The following is a 20885-nucleotide window of genomic DNA, read 5'->3' as shown; positions in this document are numbered from 1 at the left end:
CCACGCATATTAGCCGTATTCCATAAAGTCAATATCAAATCTAGACAAATTTGAAAAGACTGTGTATTAGCCAGATAAGCTTGTTTGAAATAACACGCAATTGCTTGATTAGGTATAACCAATGTCATTTCAACTGATCGGATGGAGCTTACGTTTTAATTTGCAAAAGGACAGTCTATTTGAAGATGTGTGTGATAATGATGATTGCTGTTTATTACTGATTTCTAATCACCTATCAGTGTCATCAAAGGAATTTTCAAAAGAATGTTATCATACACTTATTAATTTGTCAATTTTTATCAAATGAGTTGCATGAATTTAATTCAACAATTCCGTTTTTTTTAAACTATATAACTTATATGATTGTATAAAAGGAAAACTTGTAAAATACGATGGCGTTTCCAAGCTGATGTATGATTCATTAATATATTGGTTTTAATTATTCAAATAGGAAAAGTGCCATTTTTGTCAAACACTAAAGGATTCTGTATGAGTGTAACCACCCGTTAGACGAACAAATGGATAAAAGAACTTACCATTAATTTGATAGGAGGAATTACATTTTTGAAGAAAACATTTACATATTCAGGTTAAAAATGTAAAACGGTTTAGCACAAGAAATAGAGACGAGTAATACTCTTGTTTCTTTTAAAACAAAATGTTTCACATTTTTCATAAACTGAGTAAATCAATATGCTTGTTCATTAATATCTATTTTAAATTGTATATTATATATATCTGAAATTCAGTGGTTGCCGTTTGTGTATGTGTTACATATTTGTTTATCGTTCATTTTTATATAAATAAGGCCGTTAGTTTTCTCGTTTGAATTGTTTTACATTGTCATATCGGGCCTTTTATAGTTACTATGCGGTATGGGCTTTGCTCATTGTTGAAGGCCATACGGTGACCTATAGTTGTTAATGTCTGTGTCATTTTGGTCTTTTATGGACACTTGTCTCATTGGCAATCATACCACATCTTCTTTTTTATAATCATTATAAAATTGTACTTTATACATATGTTATTATTATTTTGAGGTTTCTCAGGAATATTAATTTAAACTGATGGGATCATCATCTTTAAATAAAGATTATTTGTTTATTTTATTTATCTAAATTTCACTTACTCGAAGATAAAACAACAGCGACTCGTATATAGAGATGAACAGGATAATTCGTGTACTGACGAAGACCATTTACATCCAGTTTGTGGTAGGTATCGTCTTTAGTTTTCCGTGTTGTTTTAATTTAAACATATTTATTTATAGTGGATCGGGACACAAGTTTTGCAACTTATATTAATCCCTTTCCATTTTGCGGGTGCGAGAGCTGCCTTTTAGTGGCATTAGCCTGCTCTTTTTCGAAATCTAAAAGGGTGTCTTTAACGTGCAAGACATATGGTTCTCTCTTAACTAGGGTCAGACATTTATCGTCCCCTTCCCAAGGACTATCATCGTTCCCTTAAGACCATTCTAAGTTTTGTCTTGTGTACTATTATTTGTCTGTTTGACTTTTTCTTTTTAGACATGGCATTGTCAGTTTATTTTCGATCTATTAGTTTGACTGTCCCTCTGGTGTCTTTTGTCCCTCGTTCACAACTGTATTCAGTACTTAGAAATGCAAGTTCCAATCAAACAAAAGTAATAATATATGCTTCTTTCTTAATGTAATTCATTATTATATAACAGATATGATAAAAGAGGTAAAGCATACGTCCGAGGGGAAACAACCTAAAACAACCAAAGGTGTTTAACAGTAGACACGGTACCGGTGATATGCGATATGGCTGGCTTTCGATCCATCCGAGTCTACACGAGTCGTGGATATTCCTAAAAGAGGGACAAACAATACCAAAGGAACAGTCAAACCCATAGATCAAGAATAAACTGACAACGCCATAGCTAGAAATAACCAAACAAACAGACAAATTATATTACACACGACACAACATAGAAAACATAAATCTGAGCAACGAGCACCCCACCAAAAACTTTTGACACCAGTGACTTAACAATGACTACGAAGTATATGAAATTAACATCAAATTCCGTTTGTGATATGATAAACAAAAAACAACCAAAACGATTTCTGAAAAAATAAAAGTACAATCACGCGAAGACGGGCTAGATTAGTATATTCAATAACTCCCCTATCAATCCCGTTTACCGAAACAAGATCATCGTCAAACGATTAACAAACATTTAATCATAGAAAGGAAAAGTAAATAAAATACTTTTCAGTCTAAGATAGAAAGCGCATAGACAATTAGAATAGCATTTGCTTTATAAGTAATTCAACATATTCAAAACAAGAAGAATACCGATGTTATATTGTTTTTATGATCCAAGCATTGCATTAAATTTATTAGATAAATGAAGATGTGGAGAGGCAAAACATTTATTTGCCGGGATTTTGACATAATGTTGATGTTCCTATAATCTTACTTTTTGTCTTAATACTTTTGTTGCCTTGGTGTGGAGAGCGATCCGTTGCATTATTCAGTCAAATCACCTTAACTTATCAATATAATTTGCATTTTTACTGGAAATTATATCATGGATTTGTTTCAAATTTTCACTATTGAAATCATCGGAATAACTTTCACCTTCCCTTACTAGCATTAATCTTTGTAATGTTAGACATTTTATGATAATCATATGCAGGTTAAAATCCTCGTTTTATGTTACGCCATCTATATGCGTTTTTTAAGAGAACCTTAGAATATGCTTTGATAAGGAATGTGCATTGAGCGGGGATTAAACTTTAAAGGAACACTGAGAATTCTTCATTTTTTATGCTGTAACCTTTCTTCACATGCGGTATTCTTTGTTATGTTAAAGTTGTTGGGGAAATTTGATTCTTGTTAAAATCCTGAACATTATGTAACGCCATTTATATGAGTTTTATAAAAGAAATTTCAAATATATTTAGATAAGCAATTTGCATTGAGCGAGGATTGAACTTCCAATGAAAAATGAAAATTCGTATTCTTTTTTATGTTGTAACGTTTGTTAAGAACGATATCTTACATGTAATCAATGAAAGGTCATTTGTCCTAATATCGTATCCATTTATATCACATAAATCCTAGTTTAATAGGTTTGTTCAGCTTTGGTAGCAGACAAAAAATATTTTTTTTAAAGAAATTCAAGTATTCTTTCCTTTAATGAAGATCTTGCAAATTTTGAAATATTTATAATGAAAAGGTAACTCAGTAAGTAATAGGGTGCTTCACTTAAACCAAACTGTGTACATTATACATCAGTGAACATGGACGCCATACTTAACTCAGAAACTTAATAGCAATTTTAATCGGTTTGTCTCATGAGCACTCATACTCCATCTTCTTATGTATATAGGCAAACGTCAAAGATCCAAAAACTTATCTAATAAGTCGTTTTCCCTTTATTTAATTTTTTAAAGAGTAAAAGACTGGATTAAAAGGTTCACGTATTCTTTCATAACAATCGGTACATTTACAGATCAGACGCCTATTCTGAAATCTGAAAATCAAGAACCTCGAAAATATGTACATATTTTGTGTTGAGACACACTTACATGTACACTGTATCTGTCAACTGATTTATAAACCCTACAATAGGAAGATGGTATCTCTGACGTACATGTAATTATGTTGTTTTTGCAGAGGTTTGTGTAAACAGCGAGTCTCTCCGTCCAGTCCGTTTTTGCGCGTAGGAAATATATTTTTTAACACCTATGCTATCATAGGGTCCCTTACTAGCTCTTTGCGATGTATTAGCTATCGGGTTGTTTGCCTCCCTGGAAATGGCATAACACATTTTTATAAAAAGTCCACAAACACATGATATTGTATATATACCAGAACACACCAGTGATATCGCGGGTATGTGACTGAATTAAAGTATATAACTATGCGTATGCCTTATTTTAGTATTGGTATTGTCATCTGATAAAGTCATGCCGATTATAAGATGCACAGTTTTTTCTGCTTTCAAAATCTTTCTGTTTGAACCCGTCGACCTAGAACCTCTCAATTATTGGTAATATTAATTATTTGGGAAAAAAGGGTCTGAAATGGAGTATTTTTAAATCAACAGCATTGTTTTAGATTAGTTAAAAATAAAGGTGAATTCTTTGATTCGCTGTTTTACGTCATGCCGGCTTACAAATTGAAAACTGTACCTATACGCCTTATATCAAGTCCAGATTTTTAGTATCTGTATTGTCATCTTAGAAAGTCATATTGATTAAAATACTACAATAGGGAACAATGTGACAATGATTGAATTTAGTAGTGTCAACCCTGTGATTATGACCCGTGTATACAGCAAAATCCTAAATACACTGTTTGGTGGTGCGCGTACAGATAAGGTAATAGGTAACAGGGGAATATACTATTGGTATTGGTATCGGATTCGACCTGAAACTTGTTGATTATTGGCAATATTAATTATGTGGAAAACAAAAGAGTCTGTAGTGTTGTAATTTTAAATCAACACCATTGTCCTATATTAGTTTTTATAAAGTTGAATTGTTTGATTTGTCGTTGTTACCCAATGACGGCTGATAAATTGGACCTCGTTATTTTAGTATTATAGATATATATATATATATATATTTAGGTTTTTGCATTATAAGTAATAAATATTATGTATTCATTTTACTTTGTTTCATCGCCAGTGTTCTTTTTATTAACTAATCGATTCGAAAATTTTCCTCATTTAATACGTAATTTTCCAAAAAAAAATCCTTTATTTTTAAAAACAGGGATTACAATTTGCAGACTTAAAGGATATATTAACAGAGGCTAATGATACCAAAAGGCAATTATAAATAAGTCTAAAACAAACAGACATCGCTGCGGCAAAAAATAGAAAACCCAAAAGACAAACAACAGTATCCGTTTTATAAATAATAAAGAGCAATATATATAAAACAAAGGAATGTTATGTAATATGAAAAATACTCTGTCAATGTTTACATAATTGATATCAGACTTCCATATAAGAATTGTCTCCATAGGCGTTTGTTTACGTTGAACAAGTGATACGTGCGACTTGAGAAATATACATAAAGGAAATAGTGTCACGTATTGCGTTACTAAAGGCTTTATCTTTTCCTATCAAATACATTAGATACACACCTTGATAACACAATTGTTTTTTATAACATAGTTTAACCTTCGGAAAGTTAGAAAATTTATTATCACAACCTAAATAATCTTGTTTATTACTTTTTTTCACACTAATCCTCGAGTTTAAAATCTCTCTCGTGTGTAGAGACCGAAAAGGAAGCATCTTATCATTCAAACATTTCCTTAATATAACAAATATAACAATAGTTTGAGTAGAATATTTTCGTTAGTAGATGTAGTAATATAAAGTAGCAGACAGAGTTAAAAACCATCTCTATTATTACAGGTCATCTGTTGAATCTTAAATGACAACAAAACAATGTATATGACATGAAATTTAAAATAAACTATTGTGTTCATGATAACTTATTTTACTTCATATTAGAAATACCACATAGACGTTCAATAATTTAACTAAATAAATAAAACAGCACGATTTGAAACTTTAAACTTCCCTTAAAGCCATTCATTTGATTATTAAAGGCTTTGGATTTGAATATCAAATACATTCAGAGATTCAAACTTTCCATCAGAGACCAAATGAAGTAGAAATTTAAAAATATATGATAGTTTAACATATAGCTCTTCAACGATTTTCGGTACTTATACTTCTTCGGATTTCAAATGTTTGGCTTTGAGCGTTCCTGATGAAGGTAAATCAAGAAAAACGCTTCGGACGCAATAAATTATTAAACGTGTTGTTTTATATTTTTACATCACTGGGTCGATACCTCTGCTGGTGGACTATCAGTCCCCGAGGGTATCATCAGCTCAGTAGTCAGTGCTTCGGTACTGACATGATTAAACAAATTTTACTAAAATTGTCCGTTTATAAATTTTGAAATTATTATGAAACTAAGGTTTCAACTCCCTCAGGCAAAGTTGGCTTTAGATGAATTGGCTATTTATTTTAGGTATTTTTAACATATAGCTCTTCAACGATTTTTGGTACTTATACATCTTCGGATTTCAAATGTTTGGCTTTGAGCGTTCCTGATGAAGGTAAATCCAGAAAAGCGCTTCGGACGCAATAAGTTATTAAACGTGTTGTTTTATATTTTTAAATAAATTGTGAGTCACGGAAACTGTAAAATCGAACTTTCTCAAAAATGTTAAAATGTGGTCAAAGGAATATATTTTTTTGAAATCAATGGGAATGAAACTTGTTTATTCGTTGTGTGAAAACATATATTTCTCATTCGAAGACCTCTTTATTACTTTGTTCATTATCTTTTAATTACGTTTTCAAATATTTCCCCAAAAAAATCTTTATTTGTTTGTAGAGCCATTATAAATTAATTGAATGTTTAAGTTTTCTATTGTACTGAATTTTAATGTGCGAACTGTTATGCGTTTACTTTTCTACATTTGCTAGAGGTATAGGGGGAGGGTTGAGATCTCATAAACATGTTTTACCCCGCCGCAATTTTGAGCCTGTCCCAAGTCAGGAGCCTCTGGCCTTTGTAACGATTGCAATTGAAATTTATACTTTGGTGTTGACATAAATATCAATTTATATATATCCTTTTTTTGAATTTACTGTTAGCAAAAGTATGAATTATTTGAGATACTTAGGATTTTCTTATTCAAGGAATTGATTACCTTAGCCATATTTGGCACAACTTTTTTGAATTGTGGGTCCTCAATGCTCTTCAACTTTGTACTTGTTTGGCTTTCTTCCTATTTAGATCCGAGCGTCACTGATGAGTCTTATGTAGAGGAAACGCGCGTTTGTTGTATCATATTATAAGTCTAGTACATGTACCTTTGATAACTTTTAACACCACTGGGTTGATGCCACTACTGGTGATCATTTCGTCCCCGAGTGTATCTCCAGCCCAGTAGAAATCACTTCGGTGTTGATGTGAATATCAGTTTATATTAAAAAAAAAAATCTTATTTGATCTGAGCGTCACTGAAAATTCTTATGTTGACGAATGGCGAATGAAAATATAAGCCTGGTACATTTGATAACTATAGTAGTACACGTATAAATGTACATACATATCAATTTGAAGATATAGGTAAACGTTTTCAGCACCTAGTACGGAATTTTCCCGCTGCGCTGAAAACCAATTGGTATGCCCTTCTGCTGTTATCTTCACTTTAGTCGGATTGTTGTCTCTTTGGCATATTCCCAATTTACATTTTCAATTTTATAGTGTATACTGCCAACACAATAGAAAATGTCAGCAAAAATCACTAGGAGACAGACAGTTGTTATCCATTCATTTGATGTGTTGAGCTTTTGAATTTTCCGTTAAGTTAGGGACTTTCCGTTCTAAATTTTCGTCGGAGTTCAATATGTTTGTGATTTTACTTTATGGAAAATCATTTAGAATGATTGTTGATGTTTTGTTGTACCTTTTTTGGTTGGTTTTTTCATCTTTCTTTCTTTTTCTTTTTAACCCCATGTTATAAGTCCTTCGATCAATAATTTCTAATCAACTTTTAATACCTTCTTTTCGGCGAAGAGCATCTTACGAGTCAAAATATTGAAACTATAAACGAAAGTATGTTATATCACAAACTCCTTTATGTAATTAGTTAAAGATAACCGATATATACGAAAAGGGCCTTTCAAACTTATAAGTCGAAAATAAACTGACAACGCCATAGCTAAAAAAACACTGGCGAAGAAAAGTTAACAAAACATAACCTAGAAAAAAAACGATTGAGTAGGAGCAGAAATAAAAAAGTAGACAATCAGACACAAAGCTCTGGCAGTTGTATAAGATAGTCAAAGCTACTATGTATACCACCAATTTGCTATGCGGTTTAATATATTTATACGTCTATTCGTCTATTCTTTGATATTGAAGCTATTATCTGCTTTGGTGCACAATAAAATTGAGAAAGGAAATGGGGAATGTGTTAAAGCGACAACAACCCGACCATAGAGCAGACAACAGCCGAAGTCCACAAATGGGTCTTCAATGTAGCGAGAATTCCCGCACCCGTAGGTGTCCTTCAGCTGGCCCCTAAAAATATGTATACTAGTACAGTGATAATTGACGTCATACTAAACTCCGAATTATACACAAGAAACTAAAATTAAAAATCATACAAGACCAACAAAGGCTTGAGGCTCCTGACTTGGGACAGGTGCAAAACTGCGGCGGGGTTAAACATGTTTATAAGATTTCAACCCTCCCCCTATACATAGCCAATGTAGAAAAGTAAACGCATAACAATATGTTTACAATAGGGTTTTGATACAAACTTTTTTATACACTTATTTAACTTCGGATCTTGTTAAACGCATCAGCTCTTTTTAAAGACATCGGATACTAGGTACACAATGTATATTTATACTAAGTTTAAACTCAGTCCTTTTTGTGTTCTTGAGAAGAATATTTTGAACATTTTTGAAGTCTCTTGGCGGTCATGTGTTTTAATCAACTTGAAAAGAACCTTATAGTGCACACGTATATCAAGTTAGATTCAATTCTGATGAGTAGTTCTTAAAATAAAAATGAAAATTTTGTTTCCCATATTGTTTCAATGCTCACAAAGTAACAAGGCTAAATTAAGGTTGCTAAAATGATATAGCGATGTCGTTATTTCAACAGTTATGTCGAAATTACGACATAGGAATGTCATTATAACGACATGTTATGTCAAAATTACGACATAGCGATGTTGTAATAACGACATGTTATGTCAAAATTACGACATAGCGATGTCGTTATTACGACATGCTTCATATATTTTTTTTGAATGGCCCTTATCGGCTTCCGTACATTTCAGTACAAAAGCATTTCATTATTATAATCTGTATACTGTGTATTCATTATCATTTGTTGATACAAAGTTTCGTGGGTTTTGTGGGTACAGATGCACCACGAATTACAAATTTCTATAGGCTTTTATACAATGCAGAGAAAATAGTACAGTACATAGATTACAGATGTCTGCTAACTTTGTTTCAGCAATATAAACATTGTACACGATTTTTAAAACGTCACATATCGCTTACGTGCCTAGAAGTCTTATATACATTGTACGACTTATGTATGACCTTCTCTCAAACGATTTATATTTAATGTATTTTGACTAGATAATACTTGGATTTAAAGTACTAATACGTGCCTAGATATCTTATATACGACTTATGTATGACCTTCTCTCTTTTAAAGTACTAATAATCCTTGATGCTTTTACGATTTTAGACCAAGATTTTCTATTCTTGGGAATGTACATGTATATGAATGTCTCTGCATTAACTTTAATTCTTGATACAGATTATATATATTGACAGTTTCTACGGAGTACACAACACACTTAATAAAGTACAACAATAACATAATTAAACTTTTGTTGGTTTTATTTTCGATTTAGCTTAAAATATAAAGATACAACTAATACTTTCCGGAATTCGTTTATCGTGTAATATTCTTATAACAATGTTTGGTTAAACAAGGAAGAAAATCTCTTTAATGTTTAGCGACAAAACTAGCCAAAGTCACAACAGGCCAAACACATATACAAAATCTCTGTATATGCGCTCAACTTATTGCTTCGCATCACGGTGCGGAGCTATTCGTTTCAGTAGACATACACGCCATCTTGAAATATTTACTGATTACTGATTGAATTCTTTATGATGCGGCTAAAAAAATCAGCAACAGCAATTGGTTTAAATGAGATAAAGAATTAAAGAATTTTCTCGTTCGGGATAAGTCATTAAAAGCCGGGAAATTAACTATGTGTATATCAGTTCCGATCAGCTATCATTAATTCATGCTCGTTTTATTATACACATATTGCACACTGTAACTCAATATTGAAATATCAATTATCAATACACGTTTATTTGCTTTGTCAATCTGCAATATGCACGATTTGTTTTGCTAAACAATGTTCCTATACAACGCTTTCAAAAAAGCATTATCTGTATTTTATAAATTCTTCTAATATAGGCACACCTCCAGAGAGGCACACTCATAACGCACACTCTTAAAGTAAATCCATTTTATATCAATCATCTATCTACAAATACCACATGCACACATATTAAATTAAATTAGGAAAGAGCGAAGCAGTCCACAGCTTTTAAGAAAGCTAAAACTTTTGTCGTTTCATTAGTTTTTACCTGACTTGACATGGTCATTCTCTATGATATAGTACTTTGGTTACATACAATTGATTAGCAGAATACATAGAACTAAAAACGCAATTTGGCCATTGCCCACCCCTTTTCTCCTGGTCTAAGGTTAAGATGTTTAAAACAAAAGAAACACTTATAATTAGAAGCATTTCACATCTGAGTTTTTTTCTATTTTTTGGTACAATATTATCCTTCCAATCACTCTATAAAATTTATAAGTGAAAAAAATGTACTTCTTATGAGTTCTTGCTGTAATAACACGACCAAAAATGATATAGATTTATTCAAACGATGTTTTTACTATCGAAAGGCTTGATGCCTTCTGTCAACGTTATTTTACTTTCTTGATACGATATTCAAGATTTTGCATTTCCTATCATAAAATGTATATAATTGCACTCAAATCGGGTCGTTTCGTTGGTTTTACATGGTTTGACCTATTGTTTTTCTCAACTGTATTGTTTACCCTTTAATTCATTTGGATACATTGCAGAGCAAATTAAAATGGTTTTGAGTTATGTCTTTAATAGGGCTGATAATGCAAATGAAACAATTGCACGCACCCTCTTATCCTAGTCTTATGCAACTATGTTTAGAATAGGAGAAATAATTATAATTAGCCATAATTCGCATCTGATTAATTTCATCTTTTTTTGTTATTTCTTTTGCCTGGTCAGTGGATAATGCTTTGGGGATACGTTATAAAATTTCAATCTCTTTGTCAAGAGTTTTACAAAATTACATGCATAAGTAAAAAGAAAGTATCTATACGACTCGATTCGTATTATACATGAATGTTTTATTTTGATCAAAATCTGAAAGTTGTGTCTTGTAGACAATGTCAAACTGGTTTCCATGCAATCTAGCCGTGATAACTAACAAACTAAAAAACATGCTTATGAAGGATTTGTTTTTTCACACAAATAAAACTTGAAAGACCAAAATTAAACGTAGATAACTGTCAAATGTTCATCCTTTTGGAATAATATATAATTATGATGTATTTTATGATTTGAAAAACAAATGACTGGCATAGTTTGAAAGTGACATAAAGGCGTTTAAGCCATGTTGTAGTAAAACAAAATAATTACCAATGACAAACGTATTCAGCTCAACAACAAAATATTACAGCTTTATTGAAATAATGTTAGTCAGCAAACTGCTTATACGATCCATAGGGTTGGTGTTTTCTGTCATTTAAATGTATAATCTTGATATTTTCCATTCAATCTGTGAGACAAATATGTTAGGCAAAACTTCCACTTTCATATGATTTGCCATGGGAATAACAAACTTTAATCTTTCACAACTTTAATATTTTAATGTCTTAAATGGTTTAGAATGAACTTAAAAAAATGGCATGTATATGGTATAATGTCACATATTTTTTTTTTTAAGTTACAGATATTTTGCGCTTTTATATGTGTTTATTCATATATCAGTCGAAAAAATATAGATTTTAATTAATCTATTGGATCTTTTGTAACTTGAGAAGCAAATGGCTTGCAATTTAAAAAAATTAGCAAACGCAATATTGTGAATCCAACGAGCAATACAAGAAAGCCGCTGTCCAACTGACACAAGCAATTCTGTTTTTTTGACCGATTTCACAAAAGTAATATTGGGACCCCAAATCAATATTTATAAGCTGCTATCCAACTAAGACAAAACATTGTAAAATACTTTAAGTATATATATTACAAACGTAACAAATATTTGTGAGACTTAAACTCTTTTAAACATTAATTTAGATTTAACAAACATTCAATAAGATATAGTGAGCATAATAGGACTCTATAATCATTTGGTTATCACCTCATTCTCTCCCTTATATTAAATTATCAGTTCCTAAGTCAAATGTTTGAATTGCTAAGCAGCTGTCCATGAACCATGACAAATAATTTGTTGGTTTTTTTTGTCATTTTTTATTATTTCAAATATGACGTCACTTGGCATTGAGGTTTAAACTTATTCGGATGTGCTGCATTTCGTTGGGTTATGTAGTGTTTTTCGGTTGTTTCCAGTAATTAGCTAATACTTCAGTTTTATCATATATCTTTTGTATAGTCATTTTATAAAATTTACAGTTTGCAAAAATAAATTATTCTAAATAATAGGGATGTTCTGGTACCTAACAGAAAACCCTGGCCGTTTTTGGCACAACTTTTTTGAACTTTTGGTCCTCGATGCTGTTCAACTTTGTACTTGTTTCGGCTTTCAAACTTTTGTATCTGAGCGTCACTAGTAAGTCTTGTGTGGACAAAATGCACTTCTGGCGTATTAAAATTTTAAACTTGTTGCCTTTGTTAGCTATTATTCGTGTGTTTCTTTGTCAATTATGTTCTTCTATTTATCAATATATTGTAGTCTTGTAATGTTGTGTTGTCATTTTAATGTTATGTTTCACATGGCCATAAAAGAGGGAGGTTTGGCAACCCACCGTGTTTTCCTTTAAAATGTCCTGTACCAAGTCAGGAATATGGCCATCGTTATATTATAGTTCGTTTCTGTGTGTGTTACATTTTAACGTTGTGTTTCCGTTGTGTCGTTTGTCTTCTCTTATTTTTTAGTGTGAATTCACATTACTATAAGACGTGTCACGTTACTTATCTATCCCAAATTCATGTATTTGGTTTTGATAATATATTTGTTATTCTCATAGGATTTTGTCTAATGCTTTGTCCGTTTCTGTGTGTATTACATTTTAATGTTGTGTCGTTGTTCTCCTCTTATATTTAATGCGTTTCCCTCAGTTTTAGTTTGTTACCCCGATTTTGTTTTTTGTCCATGGATTTATGAGTTTTGAACAGCGGTATACTACTGTTGCCTTTGTTAGTACCCGCAGATAAAGCTCTAAAACATTTCATTTTTTGTGAGTTAATTCCATTTAATAAACTGCTTGATAAAGAAATTGTGTATTCACTTAAAACACAACATATACCACACAACACTTACAAAAACAGGAATTCTGAATAAGCATAGGTCTATTCTATGTACACGTCAAATCTAAATCGAAGATAAATAGCTGAGTATGGTATTTGATACATAAAGAGCATAAGTGTGCTAACAAACAACGTGATATTTTTAGGTCTTTAAAGTGCACTATGAAATATTTTACCTAATAATTAGTTTCAATTTTATCTTTGAAAAAATAGGATTTTTAGGGATGGCGTGAAGCTGATTCTAAAAATTATAAAAACTTTTAGGAGTACTTCCAATATCATTAACTTTCCTCTCGCAATAGTATTTAAGCATAAGACTTTTCTACACTTAACTCAAAGAATCCACCAATCCGGAATACAATACCAAAAATAACTTATTTTTTTATGAAAAGATAAATCGTACCTATCGTCTGATTCAAACAAAAACTTCTTTGAAGATTTTTGATTTTTGGATTAATAACATATGTGTTACGTTTGAAGGACATTTTTTTCAACACACTATTATCACTCCTATGAGAACCAAATTTGCTTCTCCTCTTGCTGACTATATAATTTATTCGAAAGACGCCTGCCTCATTCATGACATTTTAAAAATAAATCCTAAGCGTACAAACCAACAAAATTTAAAAAAAAACCATACAAGACTAGGAATGAAGAGATGATCCTAGACCTGGGACAGGCGCATTAAAGTAACAAGATTACCGACTTAGTGTTAATTAAAGTCTCCGATCAGAAAATATCATGGGTTCCACATGTGAAGCAAGATCTTTTTACCCTTCCAGAGCACCTGTTATCAACCCCAATTTTCTGTGGAATTCGTGTTGTGCAGTTTTTAGTTTTCCATGTGGTGTTTTGTATACTGTTGGATTTTTTTTGTCTGTTTTTCTTTTTGTTTAGATATAGCGTTATCATTTATTTTTGACTTATGATTTAAATGACCCTTTAGTATCTATTTCCTTCCTTTGTTTATAACTTTTGTTGTGAAAGATATAAAGTTGTTATTCCCAATACGAATCATGTGTAATTAAACTTCACATGCACCTGTTTTGTCTAATGTCATTGAATCTATGTGACATAAATACCTTTACCAAATGACAAAGACAAAGGGTTTACTTATCTTTCTAGTTGGCAAAAAACCCTGTATACTTTATATCTATCAAATTGAGTCAAAGTTTAACTAACACTTCCATTTGCCCATAGCCCTTCAATTATTATTCTTTTCCCATTTATTTCAAGTTTTTTAAAGGTAATGGTTCAATTGAAAATGATGTTATTATGTTATGTTTTTTTTTTTAATGCCAAGTTTCTCACTAAACACGATAAGAGAATAGCCTCTGTTTAACCAAAGCGTTATATTGTGGATTCATTATTATTCGTTGGATATCAATTTTCGTTGACTTCGTGGGTACACGTAAACCAAGAAATTCAATGTTCAACGAATGACAAATTTCCCATAGAGTTTGTATGCAGAATTCTGCAAAACCACAAAATCAAATATCCACGAGCATGTAGATTTTCCTTAATCCACGAAAATTGGTAACCACGAAAATAAACGAATCCACAGTATACATGAAACAGATTAAAACTCCTCCTATGCTTCAGAAAAAAGTCATAGCGAAGTTTGCAAATAAGTTAACAAAATTTTGTCCAACATTCATTTGTTATATAGAACCACTAAAATTTGCATTTTGTTTAGAAATACATATGAAAATGTCATTACAAAATTGTTGACCGTTATGGGTATATGTGTCATAGATGAACAGAAATATATTCCAATGGTTATAACCATAATACCCTTCGCTTTTTCGTGATTGCCATATCACTGAATAGGACTAATTACTGGAATTTCATATGATTTTTTAATTTCTCTTTTGCCTGTGTTAACTATTGGATTGTGATGAGTTTTTCTGTTGCTCAGTTATTGTAGATTTTATTTTTTTTTATTATTGCCATGACGTTGTCGGTTTTTATTGAACTTGTTAGTTTTATATGCCTCTTTGGTATATACCGCATCTTTAATATTTTCTTTATAAGCTAAATAAAAACTGTCTTATTACTGTTTTTTATTTGGTTCTTTTTTTGTTAAATTGTTGGTTTCATTGTTTTCTATGATGCCTGAAAATTTCTGATGGAGTACTTTGGTACGGAAATAGTAAGTTATTGGTTTAACCCATTGCTAATTGATGGTATGATTTCACTTGTTTGATTCTGATGCAGTTCACAAATGATATCGGATATGTTCATTACGTCGTAACTACAATCCCCTTCCCTTTCATGAATGTGACCTACCGAATTAGACTATTTACCGGATTTGTTATCACATAAGCAACACGACGGGTGCCACATGTGGAGCAGGATCTGCTTACCCTTCCGGAGCACCTGAGATCACCCCTAGTTTTTTGGTGGGGTTCGTGTTGTTTATTCTTTAGTTTTCTATGTTGTGTCGTGTGTGCTCTTGTTTGTTTGTCCTTTTCATTTTTAGCCATGGCGTTGTCAGTTTGTTTTAGATTTATGAGTTTGACTGTCCCTTTGGTATCTTTCGTCCCTCTTTTGTAGTTAAATTTCAGCAGTTTTGTTCCATTGTCTCTATTCTTTATTTTCTAGTGTCCCCATTCTTTGTTCTGAAATTATGGCTTATTTTTTTCTGTATCGTTTTGATTCGTTATTCTTTATTCTTTAAACTCAATTTACACCTTTAAAGGTCATGTTTTCATATCAAAGGAGTTTTGCTGATTAAAAAATATTTATCTGTGTGTTTTCCATAAGGGAATACCTATTCATAATGTCATCCGAAAACCTATGATATAACTTCGCATTTAACCATTTACAAACAAAGCAACAGTATAATACCGCTGTTCAGTCGTCATAGATCGATTGAGAGATTGCAAATCCAGGTTACAAACCAAAACCGAGGGAACACATCAACCATAAGAGGAAAACAAAGGAACGACAGATATTGATACACTGAATTGCAACAAACGCAAACGCAAACATACATAGAAACGAACTAGTCGATAACAACTGCCATATTCCTGACTTGATCATGTCATTTCAATAAAACAAAATGGTGGGTTGAACCTGGTTTTATAGCTAGCCAAACATCCCACTTGTATGGCAATAACCCTTAATATAAAAGGTTCTTGAAAGCACAATTCATATGCATTCCTCTAAAGATAAAGCTTAGAAAACATACCAGCCCTTTGATATTGTATCAACCCTGAAATATGTTTCGTTATGGCAGTTCTGTTGAAATATTGCTACATTTTGAAGAAAGATAATAACACTTGTTGTTGTGAAATTCTATCCCTTATCTATCTTCTTCAAGGAATGGCTTTAAGTACAGATATAAAGTAGAACTTATTGTACATGCTTTATTATCGGTTACCTTTTCTTTATGTTGACTTGTATACTAAGGTAAAATTTGTCCAATTGAAAGTTCCATTTGTATATTACGAAACGGGGAGTTAATAAAATAACTTCTTTCTAATTTCCAGAACAAGAGATATTGGTCGCTTGTTTATCTCACTTTATGAAAATTATCAAAAAATGTGCTAGAATGTATCAAATTTATTTATCTATATTTATATATAAATTTCAGCGTCAAACATATTGTTTTTTTATTTTAAGTTGTATTCATCAAGTTTTTAATGACTTAATAATGAATAATGTGAACGCTTTTGTAAACTATCATGATTTTGATGTCTTATTTCAGATTATCATATTTTTAGATTATCATCAGGAGAATTTATAAACCCATTATTTGCATTTGTATAACAGCAAAGGCGGATAATCAACCTAACCTGATTTACATACTATACATTTATTACTTTGTTTACTGTTGAAAGCAAAGCCTGTCTACCAGGTGGGATTTTAAACAGTGTTTCTCTTATGAAAACTCTAAAAATGGAAAACATAATTAGAAATAAAAGCAAGTACTAATTGAATTGATGTTTCATTGTAAAATAAAACATGGTCTCGACCACACATAAGTTCATCCTTACGTCAACGAAAATACAATCAATTAACAAAATACGTCACATGGTAGCAATACACATCTATGACTGATGTTTATGTGCTTTTTTCTATAAGCATGTCCGTATTTCCATATATCGACCGGCCATAGGTCCAGAACTTATTGTCACCTTTACACCAACTTTTTATGCAATTTTACGAAATGCGCAATTATTTTAATTTGATCTCTTGATGGTCATGTGTAATCAATTTCAGTAAAGATATCACTCCAAGGGATTTAAATTCTACATTTAACGCCCCTTTTTCACTATTGTATATCAAATAAATGTAGATTGTTACAATGAATACATAAATGAAAAATCATATTTCATCATTTTAACTACTGGAAGTCAAATTTATTGAAAATACTGTTTACATAAATATGCACATATATGACACAAACAGTAAGCCTAATTTGTAAGACAGCACGGGAAAGGGGATAGTAAAAAGTTTGAAGGGAACATTTTTTTTTAATTTACAGACTCTATATATTGCTACCTATGTGAAACGACAACACACACAAACCCCTCCCCCTCCCCCCCAAAAAAATAACTGCTCCACTAGTTTTTTATGTCGATTAAATTACGTAAAACCTCAACATTGTCTTACAAAACTCAAGATTTACAGGTAGTTTAATTAGCGATATTTTAAAAGTCCATTTTAGTGTGATTAATTTGCATTCAAACTGTTGAATTGTTATTCCATCATTTTACAAAGAATGTCAACTACCGAAAAAGATATGGGAAAAATACCAAAAAGAACATCAAAACAATGAAAAGGGTTGTTTTTGTCTGTATATAGTATAAAAATCTATGTTTTCTTTGAAATAATTATTTGAGTTTAGATTCTAAACTGTGAGAGTTTATACCTCATTTTTGTTGTTTTTATCAATTTCTAAATTAGTTTTGATAAAGATAGACATTTGGAATGCATTGAATTACTGTTCAGAATAGTGATTTTCAAATGAAGTGTATTGCCGCCCAAAAAAATAAAACGGCTTAGAGTGTATAATTACTAAATATTGTGTAAAATGGATTGTCGGTGAGTATGGTTTTTGCAACTCTGAAGCTAAAGCAGTATAGTTTGTATGGTAAATAAAACGAACTTTTATAATTTCACATGGATTTATATTTAAAAGGTCAAAATTATCAAACGAATGGACAACGAATGTCATATTCCTGATTTGGTACAGGTATTTTCTTTTGAGAGAATTGTTTTATAGCGTGTTTAATCTCTCAGTTGTATGACAGTCGTATACAATTCAATTATATTGACAACGATGTGTGAACAAAACTTACAGACATAATAGGTAAAAATGTCAAACCTTTGGGTACTGTAGTCAACAATGCGTTATAATCTTCACACAATAAATCTTTATAAAACAAACAAATATGTCAACAAAGAAAAAAAACATTCACATAAAGACCATTAGCAATTACAAAAGACAAGAGTACAAACATTCTCCATTGCCAAATAATACAATAATGGGTTGTTTAAGTACTATTAATTGGGATATTGATCCGGAATATTTATCACCAAGGTTTTGGTGTCTTCCGTTGAAAAAATCTAACACTAGTATACTGGTGTTCAAGATTTATAAATTGATTGAAAAAAACAAATCCGAGGGAAAAGAGGGTAAAAAGGAACAACAGGAACACTGAAGTGTAATAAAAAACAAACGCTAACATATACATAAAACTATTTGAAAAATACAGCCATATTTCTAACTTGGCACAATTTTTAATTGTCTCTTTTCAACCCGTTAATGGCATCAAACATCGAGTCTATTGTTCCAAGATAAAAAGTCTCAGTCAAAGACAACAGTTCGATAAAAGATTTTGATTTCAATATTAAAATATAGTTATTTATTACATATATGTAAAGAAAAAGGATTTTGTATTCATCTGATAGAACATACTCATTATTGGATTTTATTTTCAAATATAAAGATCTAAATGATACAAGTGGAGCTATCTTTGAAGATGAAAAGAAATTGTCCTGTTGGACATCTTAAAATCTGGTTGAAAATGACATGGACATATATTGTTACGTCATATACAGAAATTTTATCAATACAAATATGTTGCACGTGCACTCAGTATCAGTAAAATTAGTACATTTTCAAAATAAGACAGCCATGTTTTCTTTTTGTCATTTTTTAAAAATGTTTTAATGTGATTTATTGTGGTACATTTTTGCACTAGTGTTGAAAGAATTCGAAATTCATGATATTTGAGCTGACAAATTTAAGAGGTATTTATTTCCAACACAGAGTAATAAATGTCTTCTAATCTTTACTGAAATTAATAGTATGATATCTGCCCCGCAGATGAAGCCAAAACAAAATCATTGTTGTGTGTGTATAACATTACATGAACAGCGTGATAAATGAATTAGATTTTGACAATTCACTTGGACACTCAACATATACCCCCTCAATATATACCATCAAGCCACGTATTAAAGAGAAAATTCTAAATAATCACAGTTCTGTTATATGTTTCTTTGGAATTGGCGAACTGGCTTTTCCGTCACTGCTTTGGATACCTAACTACATCATACGTCATCTTCTTTTTGAACATTATTGTCCATACAAATAATGTTATATTGTTGGGTGTCCAAGTGCTCTCATAAACCTCTTTCTAAATTATTTAGATAGATACTATCAAATATTCAGAGTACAAACATTCGTAAAGCCTTTCATCTTATAAAAGTAAGAACACATTTGACTTTTCTATACTTTACACAATAGTTATTTACTCATAAAGAAAGAAAAGAGAGTTGATTTTGCTTGTTTCAAGTATCTTGGCGTACGGAGGGATAAATCCAACATCGTAAAAATTCACTCTGATTCAATCTTTGAAACTTATCAAGATGCTTGTTTTCTTGATAAACACCACATTGCTACGTTTGGAGGCCGTGTTTTTTACAAACCATTGGCATTCCCATGGGAATCAAGTACGTTCTCTTCCTGTCGACCTGTTCTTTTTTATATGAGGCTGCCTTCATACATAATTTTCTCTTACAAAATATTACTAAATACTGTTAAGTCGGCCTCATATCTTGGCTTACATCTAGAAATTGACTATGATGGTCGGTTGAAACAAAACTCTAAGACAGAAGAATGATTTCAGCTTATTAATCGCGAACTTTCTTGTTCTATGTACAAACACTCAACCAGCGCCTGCATACAGAGTATGTCTCCCAACTGATACGATATTCCAGGGCTAGTATTTTCTAACACGATTTCCTTGATGTAGGGCTTCTGCTCATAAAGACGCTCTCAAACCAAGGGTTCCAATTAATAAAGTTGAAATCATCCCTTCGTAAATTTAACGGACGCAATCAAGAGTTTTTTTTACCGTAATGGAATATCTGTTTCACAATTGGGTGCAAATATGTTTCTAATGTCGTAACTAAAATCCTCTCCCCTTTCACAAATGTGACCTACCGAATTAGACCTATTACCAAGGTTGTACTAACATAAGCATCACGACAGGTGCCACATTAATCTTATCTGCAGAGGACTTGAACCGACTATTTACGGTTTGATGCATTACAGTGATTATAGTTTCGACCTATTTCAACTACATATTTCTTATCAGCTATATAAACATACGACTAATATACAAGACAATTTTTAACTAACGAAGTCATTTGGTTATAGTAAACCAATTTAAAGAAACCTATGTTTATGAATAATA

Source organism: Mytilus edulis, chromosome 2 (assembly GCF_963676685.1).
Source record: "Mytilus edulis chromosome 2, xbMytEdul2.2, whole genome shotgun sequence".
Classification (NCBI taxonomy): Eukaryota; Metazoa; Mollusca; class Bivalvia; order Mytilida; family Mytilidae; genus Mytilus; species Mytilus edulis.
This window is presented reverse-complemented; position numbering follows the sequence as displayed.